The sequence below is a fragment of the Microplitis demolitor genome, chromosome 9 (genome assembly GCF_026212275.2).
Source record: "Microplitis demolitor isolate Queensland-Clemson2020A chromosome 9, iyMicDemo2.1a, whole genome shotgun sequence".
Taxonomy (NCBI): domain Eukaryota; kingdom Metazoa; phylum Arthropoda; class Insecta; order Hymenoptera; family Braconidae; genus Microplitis; species Microplitis demolitor.
Window position 1 is genome coordinate 12477905 of NC_068553.1, and position 21612 is coordinate 12499516.

Here is a 21612-nt window from a genome sequence, read left to right on the forward strand (position 1 = left end):
TTATTTTTTTTCCTCAATAGGTTCATTTTTGAGTAAATAAAACGAATATTGATTTTTATAAATATTTATTTATTACTCAAGTATCACAATTCACAGTATTGTGAAATCAAAATACATTCTAATTTGACTTGAACATCGATAAATATCATGAGACCACATAGATAAGTTTGGAATCATAAGTTTAGACGGAAGCACTGTAATAAATAAAAAAAATTGTTGTCAGTTGACCCTGCGGGCCATCCCCAAAACTTCCCGCTGCTTTCGACCTCCTTGAGTTCGAAATCGTTGTTGAGAATACATTTTTGAGCTCTTCGAGCTCGAAAATACTTTTGTATGCCTTTGTTTTCAAAAAATAAGGTTTTTTTACCATTTTTTCTCCAAAAATATCTCTCGAACGAATTGACCAATTGAGACGGTTGAGGTGGCAATCGACGCGTTTTATTGAGTTCTAGAGTTAATCAAATTTTTAAATTGATTTATCAAGACGTTTTTGAGAAATTTCAAAAAAACTAAAAAAAAACAATTTTTTTTTAATTCTTTCGTTAACGGTTTCTCTTGAACGAATGAACCGATTGTGATGGTTGAGGTGGCGTTCGACGCGGCTTACAAAGTTTTAGAGCTGATTAGATTTTGGAATCAATTCATCGACCAAATTAAAAGTTATTAAAAAAAAACATTTTTGAAAAAATTTTATTTTTGAAATATCTCCAAACGTACCCTTCCGATTGAATTCAAATTTTCAGTGCTTATAATATTTAACAAGCCGCGTCGAATGACACCCTGACGATTAAAATCAGTTTATCCGTTCAAAAGTTACAGAATATTTACATACGTACGTACGTACATACACTCGGACATCATCTTGAATCTAGTCAGAATAGTTTCCTAGAACCTCAAAATGTCAACATCTGTTGGAATTCCAATTTTCGCGAATCGAGGTGAAAACAATAACTTCCCAAAATTTTATACGCTTCATACACGCCTGGTTGCGAATAGTCTCGTCCTAAAATAAATTGAAATAGTTAATAATGAGAGGCTAAATAAGGATTGTGAGCAAAAACCTGGTAACCATGTTTATTGCATATTAATGTCAATTTAAAGATACAACTTGACCAAAATGCGGTTAAAATTGGGCAGCAAATTGCTAGCAAGAGTTGAAGATCAAAATTTTCAGTTAACTTTCTATTAATTTACACCGTGTGTTATGCTCATGTGTAGTTAGAAAACTGAATAAAGTTGACGTTTATTTGCTATCAATTTCAAGGATAGTCAGCTCGACAGCTCAAACTTGAATTCGTTTACCTCCAATTTACGACAGACATTTTACGGTAAAATAATAGCAAATTTTTGGGTTCTTTCGAGTCGAAAAGTATTTCGATTGAATATTATTCCCGGTATAGTTAAGAGTCAAATGATGTTAATAATGACTGTATTTATTTCTAGTGGATGTTTGAGACAGATTTGTATTTAGTCTGTTGCACTTAATGTTGTTTCCTTTAAATACATATGGCTGATAGTAACAGTACGAGATGGTGACTTAGTAATGTAGAAAGATGTCAAATTATGAAAAGTTGTACATCGAACTGATGTTATGTATTTGCATACAGTGATTAAGTCGGACATAAAATGTTACATGTGTATTTGTTGCTATCATGAAAAATAGTCACTAATCTATTAAAAAAACGATAATTTAATGCATTAGTATTTTATACTTTTTTTAAAATGAGTCAAATAAATTGAGAGCAGTTTGCTTATAATGCCAGTTGAATTTTTGTCTAGCCTTATTTAAGTTTACAATAATTTCGAGTCAGCAATTGTATGTTGCCACTATACTTGGTAGCACCGAAAGTTGTAGCAAGTGGAGGTTTATGCTCGTGCGATTTAGTGGTAGCAGTATATTATACCAAATTAACTTTATACTAGAGTATACAGCGGTACCAACTTTTTTAATTTTTATATCTCTAAAGATAAGGTAGATCTCGAAAGGTAACTCTAACATTATACGCGGGTAGGGATCGGAATAAGAAAATTTAAATTCATATAAAATTTCTATTAAAACATTTATTAACAAAAATAAAGACATTAAAATTTACGACTATCATTAAAGATTGTTATTTTGATAACTGTATTTTATATTTTCTTAAAAATAGATAATTTAATTAAGATATTTTTTAATAATTTAAAATATTTTATTGTCATAATATAATTTTTACTTTATTTGAAAAATTTAATTATTTACACATAAGTTACATAACAAAAAAATAATATTTAATTGAAAAAAAGAAAATTATAAAATAATTAATTTACTGATTATATCAATATTATTCAAATAAAATATTAGTCTTCACTTTTTTCATCGACGACTTAACATTCACATGTTTTGGGAAGAACATTGACCCTACCACCCAAAGTACTCAGAATACCATTAACAGACTCTAAAACTGGGCAGATAATACAGGATTTAAATTTTCAATTGACCAAACGGAATTCATCATTGTCTTTCGAAACCGTTCCGTAATCAACAAAAACATCGAACTTACGCTAAAACATCAACCTATCAAAAGGGTAAACACAATTAAAATATTTGGCATGATGCTAGACACCAAAGCCTCCTGGGTCCCGCACGTTAAAAAATTGAAAAGCGACTGCCATAAACGATTGCAGACTCTCCAAGTTCTAGCATCTAAGAAATGGAGAGCTTATGCACTCTGCTGAACATATACAAAGGCTTGATAAGACCTAAACTGAATATATGGGGTTTATTCCCATATATAATAGGAATCATTTCTATAATTTTATAGGAACCATTCCTATAATGTTATAGGTAGCATTCCCATAAGTATACGAACTACTCCGATAATTATGTGATAAATTTCTATAATCATAGCAACTGCCCCCATAATATATGGTCGTAATTCCTATTATGGTATAGGAAAAAATGTCACAGAATTGTGGGAACCGTTTTCATAGTTTTTTTTCCATGTAGAGAGAAAGTAATAGTGATCATTTTTAATTTCAGATAATGCAGATAACAATGATAATTATGAAGGGTTGTTGATTTTTTTAAAAATTGATGTTCATCATCTTTGAAGTTGGGTAAAACTTATAATAAAAAATGTTTTATAAGTAATTCTTAAAATTAATACCACTTTATTTTTGTTTTTTGATCTATACACAAAAATAAAGTGGTATTAATCACATCGATGTATAAAATTAACGTATTTGTATTTTACAATATTTTATACAATAATAAATTAAAAATATAAAAAATATTTTCTTTGCACTAATAATTTTTTATTCTGATCCAAAATGTTACCGTACTCTTAATGCATGTCATCGGCCTTGTAAAATTATTAGTCGTTAGATTCAAATATAAATATTCATTAAAAATCTTCTACTTAGATAGAAAAGTAATATTGAAAAAATGATTAATAGAAGAGTGTAAGTAATTCCTCGTAAGAAAAATATTTTTTAGTATTTCAATTTTCTTTATCGAAACTACATCAGTAGATAATTCATAAATATAAATATAAAAAAAACCTGTCAGAAGAATTGAAATTTTTGAGAATTTAAAAGTAACTTTTGTTCGGCGCGAATGTAATAACTTGCACATGTGTAGTCAACATGGCAGATCGTGGTGATACAAGCACGGAGGCTAGATATATCTAGCCTCCGTGGTCCTCCTTATATCTAGCCTCCGTGGAAACAAGACTGGCCAATAATTCTTGAGGGGTAGCGTAGAATCGGGAAAAAAAAAATGTCTCAAAATAAAAATGTATATGACTACTTTCATACAAATGTAAAAATATAAAAATAAAAAGTTGTAAAAAAAAAATTCAATAATTAAAAATATATATACAAATAATAAAATGTAAAATTATAAATATCTATTGTAAAATAAGTAAATAAAAAAAAATCCCTATAAAAAATGTCTATATATTTGAAAATCACTAATAAAAATATGGTCACTATTTAAAAATTACTAAATAATTTTAGTGCATATATAAAATTATGAATAATTAAAAAAAACTAAATTAAAAAGTCACTAAAAAAAATTACTATAAAAATAAAAAATCCTACAAACCAACATGTTATGTCCTCAACAGCCTCAGGTGCCTCCACCTGTTAATTAATTAGTAAACTTGAGATATATAAGAAGCGCGCATTTAAATTCCATTTGAAATTATATATTAATTTCTTACAACACTTATTGCGTCTTAACAATATTGAGTCAATAATTTAAATGATAAATCGTCGTGGCACATACTCATTAAATTATATATTTTTATTATAAGAAAGTTTAAATAAATAGATAGATAAACCTTTATTTTGTATTCAGAGAAATATAAATACAGGTTGAGTGGTCTTGGAACGTTTCCTGTCATCCGATACTTAAAACCTAAACGAAACATACGCATAAAAATCATGAATAGGTCCTTGTTCTAAAGTTAACCGTCAATATGGTTATAAACAAATACATATTCTATCAACAAGTAAGAAAAGAAAATATATAATTAATAAATGTTACTTACTAATGAAAACCATGTCTCACCAGAATTTAACTATTACTGTTAATATTAAATAAAGAGTGACGCGTATAATAAATAAATTAAAGAAAATATAGAAATATAGCATTATATTGATTATAATAATGTTTCACAATAAATAGTAATGTCAATCGTACTAAATAATTAAATATAGAATAATTATGGAGAAATACACCTCTGATAGCCTAGAATATTTAACTGGAAGATTGTATCTAAGTACATATAAATAGAATAAGTAATAAGAAGTTGTAGAATGGATAAAGTGAAGAACGTATATGTGTAAGCTTATATCCCAAATTTGAATTAGTAGAAAGTATAAATGTATAAGTATAATATTTAGTAAAGAACATAGATATATAAGAATATATACATATAAGCATGAGTGTGAACATGAGAGTAGTGGGGAGAAGTTGAAGAGTGAAGGTCCGAGATCTCTCTGCCGTCTGATGTAACTTCACTTCTCTCCGAGAACTCTTTACGAATACAACTGTTATTACTGATCAAGTTTTATCCATACTTTATAATAAAATTCAGTCTTCAGATAAAAGTTATTTTATCAATTACATCTATCCTTAATCATAGTTTAATTATTTCATTAAATAACAATCATAATCATCATCATCGTAGTAAACAATAAATTTATCCACTGTTTTCAAATTCAAAATTTGGTCCCGCGTGACAACGAACTGCCCACTGTCCAGGAGGTGGCGTCAGCTCCGATCCTAGTAACCTCCCAGGACATAACAAACATTTGCATAACCAAACACGTAAATAAAAAAATTATGTGAAAATAAACATCTCTAAAAATAATATGTCTATAAATAATCGACTGTTTTTGAATATCTCTAAAAAATATAATGTCTATAATAAAATATCTGAATAAAATATAACCTACAAATTGAAGAATTTCACCATGTGCTCATAATAGTGACTAAGTTTATATTGTAAACTATAAGTATTAATAATTATGATAAAACGACAATAATAATAATAAAAATTATAGTTATTGTTATGGAAAAATATTAAGGAAAACAATAATTAAATAAATAATTTTAAACTTATAATAAGAGACCTGGAGTAAATGTGAAAAATCAAAATCTGATTACTCCAAAGCACTGAGCTTGTAATATAATTTACATAATTTTAATTAAATAAATTAATCATTTAATTAAATATTATATTAATTATATAATTATATAAAGAAGTGATTAAATTATGATTATTTAATCATATTAATTAATTTAAGTGTATAGTTGAAGTACAGAGTACTGTTTGATTTATGAAAAAATAAAAAAATAAAACCAATCAGTAATTTCTCATTATCACAGTGATGCTGATATAATAATAATAGTAAATTAAAAATAATAATTATAAAAATTATATTCATTATTATGATGTAGAGTTAAAATAGTAAATAAATTAAAAAATGCAAGTTTATGAAAGAACTTTGTTTATTTTTCAAGTTTTTATTATTTTTTTTTTTTAAATGTTTAAAATTAATGTTAAAAAAGTAATCTATATTGTAAATATATAATATATACATAAGATATAATCTGTAAAAAACATAATGTTGTACAGTTAAGGAAAATAAAAAATAATAATAAAGTATTCTATATTTACACAAAAAAAAAAAAAAATAAACTTTGATTTAATTGATTTAATGACACTATTGATTTAATGTATAATAAATCTAACTTGTAAGATTGAATTGTTTAAAGTTGTATGGATAAATATTTAATAATAATAATAAACGCAGCTTAAATACATTTTATAGTAAAAATAAATGCAGCTTAAATAAATTTTATAATAATAATAAATGCAGCTTAAATAAATTTTATAATAATAATAAACAATCAAAAACTTCTTTAATTACTATTTTGGCTTTAAAAAGCCTCCTAAAACTAAATAAAAATATAAAACTTTGTCATTTTGGAATAAGTAACGTCATATAAATAATATAGTATATATTCAGTGACATTCAGTCATATTGAGTGATAGAATAATTAGAATATTAATTTATTTAAAAAAAATAATTACAATCATATTTTTCCTCGCGTAATTTAAATGTAATTCGAATGATACAGATAATTTAATTTTTCTCAATGATTGATAATAAAAAAGAGTTGAAACTATGAAAAGGCACAAATTCAAGTCAAAATCTTTCTAACGATACTAAATTTAATAACATTGACCAATTCTATCATACAGATATGCCGGGAACAAAATTTTCCTTATTATCTTAATAATATAAATAATAATAATAATAATAATTTAGAATTTTTTTTTTTATGTTTAAATAACAGAGTATGATCCGCTATGCATGCATTGTCGGTCAGCCGAGGCAAGTGCCCCAGTTTTGAAATGTAAACATTTTATTGGCTGTTACAATTGCTATCTTGATGATTACTGGGTCCACAGAAGAAAGAATTGCCCATTGTGCCGAACGGCATATAAAAATTATATAATAACTATAATATAAAATGATAAACATTTAATGCCTTTTAATGATAAGTATTTAAGCTGCATTTATTTTTACTATTAAATATTTATCCATACAACTTTAAACAATTCAATCTTATAAGTTAGATTTATTATACATTAAATCAATAGTGTCATTAAATCAATTAAATCAAAGTTTATTTTTTTTTTTTTGTGTAAATATAGAATACTTTATTATTATTTTTTATTTTCCTTAACTGTACAACATTATGTTTTTTACAGATTATATCTTATGTATATATTATATATTTACAATATAGATTACTTTTTTAACATTAATTTTAAACATTTAAAAAAAAAAAATAATAAAAACTTGAAAAATAAACAAAGTTCTTTCATAAACTTGCATTTTTTAATTTATTTACTATTTTAACTCTACATCATAATAATGAATATAATTTTTATAATTATTATTTTTAATTTACTATTATTATTATATCAGCATCACTGTGATAATGAGAAATTACTGATTGGTTTTATTTTTTTATTTTTTCATAAATCAAACAGTACTCTGTACTTCAACTATACACTTAAATTAATTAATATGATTAAATAATCATAATTTAATCACTTCTTTATATAATTATATAATTAATATAATATTTAATTAAATGATTAATTTATTTAATTAAAATTATGTAAATTATATTACAAGCTCAGTGCTTTGGAGTAATCAGATTTTGATTTTTCACATTTACTCCAGGTCTCTTATTATAAGTTTAAAATTATTTATTTAATTATTGTTTTCCTTAATATTTTTCCATAACAATAACTATAATTTTTATTATTATTATTGTCGTTTTATCATAATTATTAATACTTACAGTTTACAATATAAACTTAGTCACTATGATGAGCACATGGTGAAATTCTTCAATTTGTAGGTTATATTTTATTCAGATATTTTATTATAGACATTATATTTTTTAGAGATATTCAAAAACAGTCGATTATTTATAGACATATTATTTTTAGAGATGTTTATTTTCACATAATTTTTTTATTTACGTGTTTGGTTATGCAAATGTTGGTTTGTAGGATTTTTTATTTTTATAGTAATTTTTTTTTAGTGACTTTTTAATTTAGTTTTTTTTAATTATTCATAATTTTATATATGCACTAAAATTATTTAGTAATTTTTAAATAGTGACCATGTTGTTATGTCCTGGGAGGTTACTAGCATCGGAGCTGACGCTACCTCCTGGACAGTGGGCAGTTCGTTGTCAGGCGGGACCAATTTTGAATTTGAAAACAGTAGATAAATTTATGGAATTTAAATGCGCGTTTCTTATACATCTTGAGTTTACTAATTAATTAACAGGTGGAGGCACCTGAGACTGTTGAGGACATAACAATGTTTTTATTAGTGATTTTCAAATATAGAGACATTTTTTATAGGGATTTTTTTTTATTTACTTATTTTACAATAGATATTTATAATTTTACATTTTATTATTTGTATATATATTTTTAATTATTGAATTTTTTTTTTACAACTTTTTATTTTTATATTTTTACATTTGTATGAAAGTAGTCATATACATTTTTATTTTGAGACATTTTTTTTTCCCGATTCTACGCTACCCCTCAAGAATTATTGGCCAGTCTTGTACAATACATAGGGCATGTTTAGAAATATACTCTGGAGGTAAAGAATTACCTATCCAGGTGTGATTAGTACCTTTGTAATGTTAAATCGCATCTCTGGTTCGACTAGAGGATATTTTTGAACGCAGGAGTTGAATATTTCTCTTTCAGAGTGTGTTTCTGAAGGCAGTATGACAACTTTACTCAGGATTTCTTTACTCGAGAGCCATCTATACTCAAAAGCAGTTCTTGAACCACCAGTTTCGTTTTAAAACTATACTTAATTCTCTCTTTATTCAAGGACGACTTTACTCACCCTGATAGCCAAGTTGGTGAGAAACTGATGAGAAACTTGCAGCCGCAACTGGAACCAAGTTGACCGCCAACAGTTGGTACCTCCAATAGTTGATGGACATTTTCTGAGAAAGTTGGTGGCGAAAGTTGCTTGCAAAAGTTGGCAATCATAAGTTGACGGTAAATTTCTTTTCAATTTCCTCAGAAACTTGCATTCCAGTTGCGGCTCCATACTGGCACCAACTTTCTGAGAAAGTTGGCGGTAACTTGTAGCCAAAAGTTGCAAAAGCTGAAGTTGTCGATAACTTGTCGTCAAGTTGGTCGGAAACTAATGAATGACCAACTTTTTCACGATCAACTCGTGTTATCAGGGGCAATGACAACTGTACTCAATGGCTCAGCCAATAAGAGAGCAGGCGTCGGTAAGAAAGAAGTATGTAGGTCGGTCATTATCATATGGCGCTGAGTGAAGATTCTAAAATTATCTCAGTATTTAATTAAGATAATGAGATATAATTCAAATATTATATAAAAAATAATTTATTAACAACTTTTATACAATAAAAATACTAAATGTACGGATGTTTTAATAGTTCTATAATTATTATAAGTTTATAATTATAAATTGAGGTATATTTATGTCTTTAATTGAAAAAATTTGTTCAAAAAACATAAAATTTCTATACATTAATTTTGAAATTTACAGGTAAGTTGTTTTAACAGCTAATTTAATAAATAAAAATAAAACTGCAAGGAATTAATGGTTGTTAAAATTAAAAAAAGAAGAAAAAAAGTAATAATTTCTATTAAAAATCTGGAAAGGTTCAAATATCTATAATTTTCAAACTGTCTACACGGAAAGAAAATTATGGGAATCATTCCCATAATAGTATGGGAACGATTTCCATAATGATATAGGAGCCACTTCTATAATATTATGGGAATCGTTCTCATACTATTATAGAAACCATTGCTATAGTTAATGGGAATGGATCCTATAATTATCCTGTAAGGAACTGCTCCCATAATTTATGGTTTTTCTATAATAAACTTAAACTCAACACACCTATATATTATTGACAATAGAACAGCTAGTTAGCAGAATATTTTTCAACTTCCCGCTAAGAAAATTGAAAATTTTTGAAAAAAGAAAGGTTTCAGTTCGATTTTCGAGTTTTGAATAAGTCTCGACGTCCTAAAAAGCTATTTTAACTAATTTTACTAATAATGTCTGAGCATATGTTATCGTATGTAAATATTTTATTATTTTTTGTTAAAAAAAATAAAGAAAACACAAGAAAACAGAGTTTTTAAGAGTTTTTAAGGGTTTATAAGACTTATTGAGTAATAACAATTGAGTAATTAGTAAAAAATATTTAAATAAATACTCCAATTTTTGAAAAGTGGTAAATTTTATTTTGTTACTTAGAAGTTAAAGTTTCTTATAAACAACTTTGGAATTTCTAGATCAACATACCATTTATAATATAGTTATTTTTTTTTTAGACTTCAGGAACTGCTTCAATTGTATCACAACTTCATTTTTAGCCTCGGAAGGCTTTATAACTTACTAGAACGTGAATTTCCGAACACTTCGAATTCGAAACTTCATTTACATACATTTTTAAAACTTATTATGAAAGTAAGATTTGTATTATAAATTATTATCAATTCAATGGTATTGAACGCTACATCATTAATATTGTTTGCTTATTTATGTTTTAAATGATCGCCTTAAATGTTATCCATTTAAATATATAATAATTTCGTAGACATTCAATTTAAATATAACATAAGAAAAAATTCTAGTACGAAATACGATTTATACAAGTACTTTTTCAGTAATTATTGATAATTTTAAAAGAATTTAGTGAGTACGAAATATATTTGCACTCACTAAGCAAATTGAAGATAATATTTAGTACACATTACAAAACCTTAATGTCGGAAGTTACGAAAAATCAGCCGTTAAAGCTGTTAATAACGTTTAAGTTAATAATTTTTAATAGCTACATATTTTTATATTTCCTAATTTTGTTTCTTATGAATCGTTTCAATTTTTTTAAACTTATAAGATTAGCTTTTTAAATTTAACTTAAAATATCTTATTTTATACATTTCAAATATACAGTTAATTAAAATTTTACTATGAATTACTTTTTATGGTAAGTATCTTTAAACAGAAAAATCTAAAATTTGAGTTTTTATTTGAAATATCTGAAATATTTTTTATAATGACAGAAAAAAATATTGCGAAAGTACATATTCTTCATATTCATTTTAACAAGTCTATCATAGCGATTTGTTAATTTAATTTTTAAAAAATTATCCGTTTCTCGAAATATTTAAATTATTAAACTGAAAAAATTTATAACCAAATATTTTTTAAGTAATTTTAATGCTCTCGAGAATAGATCTGATCGCGAATTTACGTCTGTATAGTCACTCCCACATCGTGACTCAAAAATTCATGCAATTTTTATGATTTAAGGGAGTTCTCCCGTGTGAAGGTCTGTTTTTTGAGCGTTTTTCGGGAATTTTTTTTAACAAACAATGAAAAGATATAACCTTGAGTGTTTTTTTATCATTTATTAATTATATATTTCAAGAGTATATAAAACAAATTTCCAATGAAAATCTTCATACAACTTAAATGGTACCGCTGTGAAGATACCCGCCTCGGAATAAAGCACGCTTACTTTTTTCACGATTCCGACTAATCAGCTTATCTGAGAGAAAAAAAAGCTGTTTAAATCTGTAAGCCTAGATGCTTCGAGTGAAGTAGAATCATCCGAAAATTCTGAGTATTTCTATTTTTTTTCATAACGGAAAATAAAAAAATAATCACGAAATTTAACACTTTTTATGCAAAAGTCTGCTATTAAATCAATTTTTGAATACTCGCAAATGATTCTAGTTTACTGAATGTATTTAGAAAACTGTTTTATTAGAAAATTGTATTATTTACTCTCAAAATATTAATAAATAAAAATAATAAAAAAAACTCAAAGTTCTATCTTTTAATTGGTTATAAAAAAAAAAAAAAAACAAAAATTCCAAAAAACGCTTGTAAAAAAAACCCTCACACGGGGGAACCTCCTTAACTCTATAACTTTGAACTTGTAATCACTGAACGAAACAATATTTAAAAAAAAAAAAAATATTTTGGAAGGAACTTAAATTTTCTGTGATAAAGCTTTCTTTACATTTTTTTATGAATTTACTCTATGTAATGATCAAAGTTTCAAGTCAAATTTATAAAAAATCATATGTATAAGAAACATTTGACAAATTATGAAGTATATATCAACGTTCAAGTCATGCTACTATAGAAACAACTTGACTGACATAAATTTGTAATCTAACCTTTTTTGTAGAACTCCAATTTTTTTTTGTAAATATAAAACTTTCAATTTTTTCCGTTCAACAATTATAAAATTTCAAGCGTCAAACAAGAACATTTTAGAAACTACAATAAGTAATTACTATAATAGACCTGTTATTAATAATTTGGAGAATTTAAACTTCCTTAATAACTTTTTTTCTGGTATCTTGAACAATATATTCTATATATATATTTTCAAATAAGAAATTGTTTCTTTTATTTTTTTTTTTATTCAATTTAATGAATTCATAAAGTTTTTCCTTCAATCGCCATAACGTCCTGTTGGTATAAAAATTACATAATGCTTATTTCGTATCGTAGTTAACATACATGGTTGCAATATCATTTTCGCTTCACAAAATTGTAAATTTTCCGTAATCAAGCATTCTTCAACATTATGAACAGTTACATATTTCGATGAATGTAAATATTTCCTCAATTTTATAACTTCTTCATAAAAATGTATATGTTTTTCTCATTTTCATGTGAATTGAAGTAACAAATGTTTTTTATTACACCGACCTGACCATTTTTTAATAATGCTACGGAGTCATCTATTTTTTCACAAAAGTGACAACTTTTTGATGTATATCTTTTGCTGTCAAAGATAAATCGATTAAAAGATTTACATTCATCTGATCTGTTCAAAAGTTTTCGCTCATTGTCATTTAAATAATATTTTTTACCCTTTCCGACTAGTATGCAGCCATCCACTTCAAAAGTATTTTTTAAGCGCCCTGTTAAATTTCTTTCACAAAATTGTAAAAACTCTTCACTTGTATTAATTTCATTTTTCAATGGTGATAGTGCTTTTTGAAACAAATAACGCCTGGCGATTCGAATAATAACATTATTAGGACTTTTTTGCAATTTCATTAGAAAATGATTTTCATTTTCGAAAATGAATGTATTATGATGTCGCAAAGGCCCTAACTTTCGTACACTTTTCACCATATGTTATAATAAGTGTATATTATACGTCATTACGTGCATACCAAAATAGTCTTGATATGTTACTACATATCTTAAAATCAAAGCGTCTGCCGTGTCCAGTTCATCAAAACTAATTTTTTCAGATAACAAAATATGTATAGCTTCCACCAATAAAGCTAAATGATTTAGATATTTTTGTGGAAGAATCCCCTTGAAGCATATAAGCGAATAAAAAAGAAGCCATAATCGCCATTCCGTTGCCTTCCACATTTCCCTTTCAGATAGCGTCCTTGGAGATCGAGTTATACATGTAGGATGCTTAAAGTTTACAAGTTTTGTATTTAATGCTTCGAGTTGGTTCGGGTTACCCACATAATAATCTTCACCGAATGAAGATAGCAGAATTTCAGTATGCTGTTTTATTACACCTTATAAAACAGCGTGCATGTAATCGGGTGACATACCATCAGCAATATTAAAATGGTTTAAATTCATTAATGGTGATGGCCCCCAAACACCCATAATGTCATTACCATATTCATTCCCAGCAGCTCGTAGCATTTGTTCTTTAATTGACTTGTCTGTTCGTTCTGTTGGAACAATCATTGTCATAGGAAATTTTTGGGAGTTATTGATACGTTTCCCCGGATGTTCGCAGAATGTACAACCGTACGAACCATTATATTGTTTCATATTTAAGATTTTACATCTTGCGACTGAATCAACTACGGCACAAATCGGGATGAACTTACTGGTTATTATCTGTTGTTGTAATTTCCATTGGACACCTTCCTCACATAATTTATTCGCTTCATCGACGAATGGTTGTAGAAAAAGAAGCATATCGGGTGCTTTTTTATCAACCCGTAGGCCCGTCATTATCATGTGTTTGGACTGAAGTTTTGGAGATAGCTCATTAATGCAAGCATATATGGGCCAGATCGAAAGCTTGCTTGATTTCGATGGTTGACAACCATCAGTGTTGAAAGTATATGAAAAATTATATTCTTCTGAAAAAGGTTTGTCTGCCATAGATAATTCTTTATATATTTCACCATCACTCATACTTCGAAGGTCATTGTGGTTGCAATTATCTTCCTTACTTTGAAGATTCTTCATTAAATCTTTTTGAACTTCTTGATCTTCTAGTATGGATTTTAATTGCAGAGAGACATCAAACGTTAAAAAATAACAAGTTTCTGGCGATTTCTCATTATTGTCACAAACTTTGCACTGAAACTCGCCTTTATTAAGTTTGTTTCGAGCACCGAAATAATAATGACATTCATCACAGTACACATGATATACAAGAATATTTTCGTTGAGTTTTAAAGTTTTAAATAATTTATATTTAGAAGCAGGAATCACGTTATTTTGGAGTAACGTATTAATCATTGATAAGATGGAAATAATAGTTTTCCATGTAAGGGATTCTTCAGCTCCTAATGCTAGTGTCATTATTAAAGCTTCACCTCGTGTGATTGTCGAACACTTACAAACTGGTTTATTGTAACTATCATTTCTATCTTCCTCCTTCTCTTCTTGCTGTAAAAAAAAAAATATAAGCCGTCCACCTTCTTTAGATATTTTAGTCCGATTATTAAAGTTGACCGAAATAATAAAATACATTGTCAGCGAAATTTAAATTTTCTTAATATAGGAAATTTTGAATGGCTTACATTTAAAAATTTATTAACAGATTTCGATCTTAATTTTGGTAATCATTATAAGAATAAATACTTCAAGGGATAATAATTTCGAAACCTACTTAGAGGACAAAGACTAACAGCGTTATTATTTTTCGAAAGTAGTATTATGAAAAAAATTACAAAATTTGAATTTTTATTGAATCGAGTATAACATTAAAAAAAATTAACCGTAACGAACTGCAACATAGCATTCAATATTTTGAACTCAATGGATATGTTATAAAATAATAAAGCAATATTGAACACTACTTGCTGGAAATCAAATTCAGGATTATTCGATTTTATGTAGAGTGATCTAAACCTTCAATTATTACTTGAGTTTCCAGATGCTAAACTATATATTTTTGAATATACGGGTCATTTCATGTCAAATCGACCAGTAGTTGGAATCGACCCCTTTCGATTTTGACGAAATTTGGTCAAAACTTTTCTTTTATCATAAAACAGAGATTTGCCAAAGGAAAAAAATTAGAAAAATTTTTTGCTAAAGTTATTCAAAATTCAAAATTTTTCAACTTTATTTCTTGAACATCTCAAAAAATATGATAGACACAGAAATTATCTTGGTTTTTTTTGAAGGGGACACTTGAGGCTATTGAAAAAATAAATATTTCTGAAAAAAATTTTTGAAAAATGAGAAAGCTTTCGAATTTTGAATTTTCAAAAATCGTCAAAATCGTATGGCGACACGAAATTTTGGGCTCAAATTTTTTACTACACTACCTTTAAACAATCTTAAGAGATCCTGAAAATTTCAAAGAGGTATTTTTTTTTTTTCAAAAATATGAATTTTTAAATTTTGGCAAAAAAAAAAATTTTTTTTCTCACTGTTTTATGATGAAAGAAAAGTTTTGACCAAATTTTGTCTAAATTGAAAGGGGTCGATTCCAACTACTGGTCGATTTGACATGGAATGACCCATACCCATTGAAATCAAAATACTGTACACTATCTCTTGAAATTCTTTATTTTAATATTTGTGATTGCTTTTTGTATAAAAGTGATATACTGCTTTAAATTGAAATTTCTCACATGAAACAAGTTAAGAATCTCATCAGATAAGCTACGACAAACTAAAATAACTTATAATATCACCTAAAATTGATCTTAGAATGCATTTAGAAATAATCATCTTTACTTTGTTACAAAAAAAATAAAGGAAGTTATGAAAATCTAAAAGAACATACTATTGTGAAGAGTTATGAAATAACGGAGAAATTATATGCAACAATCCTTCAACTTATTTTGATGTATTAAGTGATAAAATATACCTGACTAGGTTCGTTATTATAATCCTCATAAAAATCACCTATCGTTGTTGAATCTTCGGCCTGTAAAATAACAAAAAATGATAAAGATATTTACAAAAATTTTTTTACTACGTGTTAATAACTTACGTCAAACCAGATTTCTTGATGTAAAGATTCTTCATCATAATCTTCATACAGCCATGAATTTGATACCGAATGTATGGTGGTTAAGGCTAGTTGATGACTGAAAAGAGTATCAGTTTCGGCCGCAGATTCAATTGAAAATGTGTTGGTATCATTGGAAAATTGATTGACAGGAAATGGGTCATTTGCGTTCGTATTATTATCCCCAGCGTTTTGATTACAGGTTTGATTTTCTACATTTGTGATCTACAGTACATCCAAACAAAAAGTTTTCGATATTAAGCTTAAATAACACGTGAAAAAATATTTTTTTTAGAATTTTCTAGCTCACAAACCAATTAAAGGATTTTTATGTGCGATAAATATTTTCGTAGGAAATTGAACACTACAAAAAATGTTTCCTATCATTTATTGATAAATCCATCTATTAAAAATTTATTTGCGCTTGAAGTCTAATTTACATTAAATTTTGAGATCGTTTTACTTTTCTGACGAAACTATCAGACTTATTACAAAATGCGATAGAAACCTTTTTGCAGGTAATTTTATTCCTGACAAATTATTACATATGAAGTTTTTAGGAATTCCGCATTGTCTTCTAGTTATTTTTATTTTAATATCAAGCTCTTAAAATCTCTGAAAAAACTATTTTTTTAAGACCTTGACTTTATAATGAAAATAACTAGAAAACAATGCGGAATTTCGAAAAACTTTATAGGTAATAAGTTATCAGGAATAACATGACCTACAAAAAAATTTCTATGACATTCTATGATAAGCCTGATAGTTTCGCCGGAAAAGTAATTCTTGAACAGATGAATTTATTAACAAATAATAAGAGACATTTTTTGTAAAGCGTTCAGTTTTCTACAAAAATAATTATTGCACATAAAAATACGTTTATAGGTTTGTGAGCAAGAACATTCTGAAAAAAAAAAATTTAGTTACGCTCAAACCTCCGATTAAGAAAAAAAAAGTTCACTTAGTTTTCTTTACATTTTTAAATTTAAAAAAACAATCATAAAATTTTTATTTTTATTTTGACTCTTTATCATTTACATCAATGAAAATAGGCAAATATAACAGGGAACAAACGTCTATAGTTTAATTTTCTTAACCAAAAAAAAAAAAAAAAAAAATTCAATGAGACACTTTAAAATCGTAACCAAGTAAATTAAAGTAATTATGCTTTTGTAGGCTCCGCTTCCAAGGTCATCACAGCAGAATCTTTCTAGTAGTCGTGCTATTTTAGCTGACGTAAAAGTAAGCTTAAGTAAACGATATTCTCTGTTTACATTTTATATTTTCAACGATTGAGCTAAGAATTATTTTATTAATTTTACTAATGTACTTTATATGTAGAACCTAAGTTCAAATCCGATGATGAAGCGGCTGATGGAAGACAATAGAAGAAAACAAGAAGAAATTTCCAAATTAAAACGTGAAGCTCAACAATTGAGATTACAAGCAGCTTCTGATCGACAAAAGCTTCGTAGCATTTGACGCAATTATTTAAGTATTATTATTATTATTATTATTATTATTATTATTATTATTATTATTATTATTATTATTATTATTATTATTATTATTATTATTATTATTATTATTATTATTATTATTATTATTATTATTATTATTATTATTATTATTATTATTATTATTATTATTATTATTATTATTATTATTATTATTATTATTATTATTATTATTATTATTATTATTATTATTATTATTATTATTATTATTATTATTATTATTATTATTATTATTATTATTATTATTATTATTATTATTATTATTATTATTATTATTATTATTATTATTATTATTATTATTATTATTATTATTATTATTATTATTATTATTATTATTATTATTATTATTATTATTATTATTATTATTATTATTATTATTATTATTATTATTATTATTATTATTATTATTATTATTATTATTATTATTATTATTATTATTATTATTATTATTATTATTATTATTATTATTATTATTATTATTATTATTATTATTATTATTATTATTATTATTATTATTATTATTATTATTATTATTATTATTATTATTATTATTATTATTATTATTATTATTATTATTATTATTATTATTATTATTATTATTATTATTATTATTATTATTATTATTATTATTATTATTATTATTATTATTATTATTATTATTATTATTATTATTATTATTATTATTATTATTATTATTATTATTATTATTATTATTATTATTATTATTATTATTATTATTATTATTATTATTATTATTATTATTATTATTATTATTATTATTATTATTATTATTATTATTATTATTATTATTATTATTATTATTATTATTATTATTATTATTATTATTATTATTATTATTATTATTATTATTATTATTATTATTATTATTATTATTATTATTATTATTATTATTATTATTATTATTATTATTATTATTATTATTATTATTATTATTATTATTATTATTATTATTATTATTATTATTATTATTATTATTATTATTATTATTATTATTATTATTATTATTATTATTATTATTATTATTATTATTATTATTATTATTATTATTATTATTATTATTATTATTATTATTATTATTATTATTATTATTATTATTATTATTATTATTATTATTATTATTATTATTATTATTATTATTATTATTATTATTATTATTATTATTATTATTATTATTATTATTATTATTATTATTATTATTATTATTATTATTATTATTATTATTATTATTATTATTATTATTATTATTATTATTATTATTATTATTATTATTATTATTATTATTATTATTATTATTATTATTATTATTATTATTATTATTATTATTATTATTATTATTATTATTATTATTATTATTATTATTATTATTATTATTATTATTATTATTATTATTATTATTATTATTATTATTATTATTATTATTATTATTATTATTATTATTATTATTATTATTATTATTATTATTATTATTATTATTATTATTATTATTATTATTATTATTATTATTATTATTATTATTATTATTATTATTATTATTATTATTATTATTATTATTATTATTATTATTATTATTATTATTATTATTATTATTATTATTATTATTATTATTATTATTATTATTATTATTATTATTATTATTATTATTATTATTATTATTATTATTATTATTATTATTATTATTATTATTATTATTATTATTATTATTATTATTATTATTATTATTATTATTATTATTATTATTATTATTATTATTATTATTATTATTATTATTATTATTATTATTATTATTATTATTATTATTATTATTATTATTATTATTATTATTATTATTATTATTATTATTATTATTATTATTATTATTATTATTATTATTATTATTATTATTATTATTATTATTATTATTATTATTATTATTATTATTATTATTATTATTATTATTATTATTATTATTATTATTATTATTATTATTATTATTATTATTATTATTATTATTATTATTATTATTATTATTATTATTATTATTATTATTATTATTATTATTATTATTATTATTATTATTATTATTATTATTATTATTATTATTATTATTATTATTATTATTATTATTATTATTATTATTATTATTATTATTATTATTATTATTATTATTATTATTATTATTATTATTATTATTATTATTATTATTATTATTATTATTATTATTATTATTATTATTATTATTATTATTATTATTATTATTATTATTATTATTATTATTATTATTATTATTATTATTATTATTATTATTATTATTATTATTATTATTATTATTATTATTATTATTATTATTATTATTATTATTATTATTATTATTATTATTATTATTATTATTATTATTATTATTATTATTATTATTATTATTATTATTATTATTATTATTATTATTATTATTATTATTATTATTATTATTATTATTATTATTATTATTATTATTATTATTATTATTATTATTATTATTATTATTATTATTATTATTATTATTATTATTATTATTATTATTATTATTATTATTATTATTATTATTATTATTATTATTATTATTATTATTATTATTATTATTATTATTATTATTATTATTATTATTATTATTATTATTATTATTATTATTATTATTATTATTATTATTATTATTATTATTATTATTATTATTATTATTATTATTATTATTATTATTATTATTATTATTATTATTATTATTATTATTATTATTATTATTATTATTATTATTATTATTATTATTATTATTATTATTATTATTATTATTATTATTATTATTATTATTATTATTATTATTATTATTATTATTATTATTATTATTATTATTATTATTATTATTATTATTATTATTATTATTATTATTATTATTATTATTATTATTATTATTATTATTATTATTATTATTATTATTATTATTATTATTATTATTATTATTATTATTATTATTATTATTATTATTATTATTATTATTATTATTATTATTATTATTATTATTATTATTATTATTATTATTATTATTATTATTATTATTATTATTATTATTATTATTATTATTATTATTATTATTATTATTATTATTATTATTATTATTATTATTATTATTATTATTATTATTATTATTATTATTATTATTATTATTATTATTATTATTATTATTATTATTATTATTATTATTATTATTATTATTATTATTATTATTATTATTATTATTATTATTATTATTATTATTATTATTATTATTATTATTATTATTATTATTATTATTATTATTATTATTATTATTATTATTATTATTATTATTATTATTATTATTATTATTATTATTATTATTATTATTATTATTATTATTATTATTATTATTATTATTATTATTATTATTATTATTATTATTATTATTATTATTATTATTATTATTATTATTATTATTATTATTATTATTATTATTATTATTATTATTATTATTATTATTATTATTATTATTATTATTATTATTATTATTATTATTATTATTATTATTATTATTATTATTATTATTATTATTATTATTATTATTATTATTATTATTATTATTATTATTATTATTATTATTATTATTATTATTATTATTATTATTATTATTATTATTATTATTATTATTATTATTATTATTATTATTATTATTATTATTATTAT

General features: G+C 22.1%; 2 long non-coding RNA genes across 2 annotated transcripts; both read right to left on the bottom strand.

Moving 5' to 3' along the window:
* Positions 1–48: 48 nt before the first annotated feature.
* LOC128668620 (uncharacterized) lies at positions 49–1010 on the bottom strand. Its single transcript, XR_008404270.1, has 2 exons — positions 837–1010; positions 49–448 (listed from the first exon to the last, which is right to left on the bottom strand). It is a non-coding gene; the product is annotated as an uncharacterized LOC128668620 (long non-coding RNA).
* A 13409-nt stretch (positions 1011–14419) lies between these two features.
* Positions 14420–16452, bottom strand: LOC103571587 (uncharacterized). Its single transcript, XR_008404285.1, has 3 exons — positions 16352–16452; positions 16226–16285; positions 14420–14790 (listed from the first exon to the last, which is right to left on the bottom strand). It is a non-coding gene; the product is annotated as an uncharacterized LOC103571587 (long non-coding RNA).
* Between the last annotated feature and the right edge of the window lie 5160 nt (positions 16453–21612).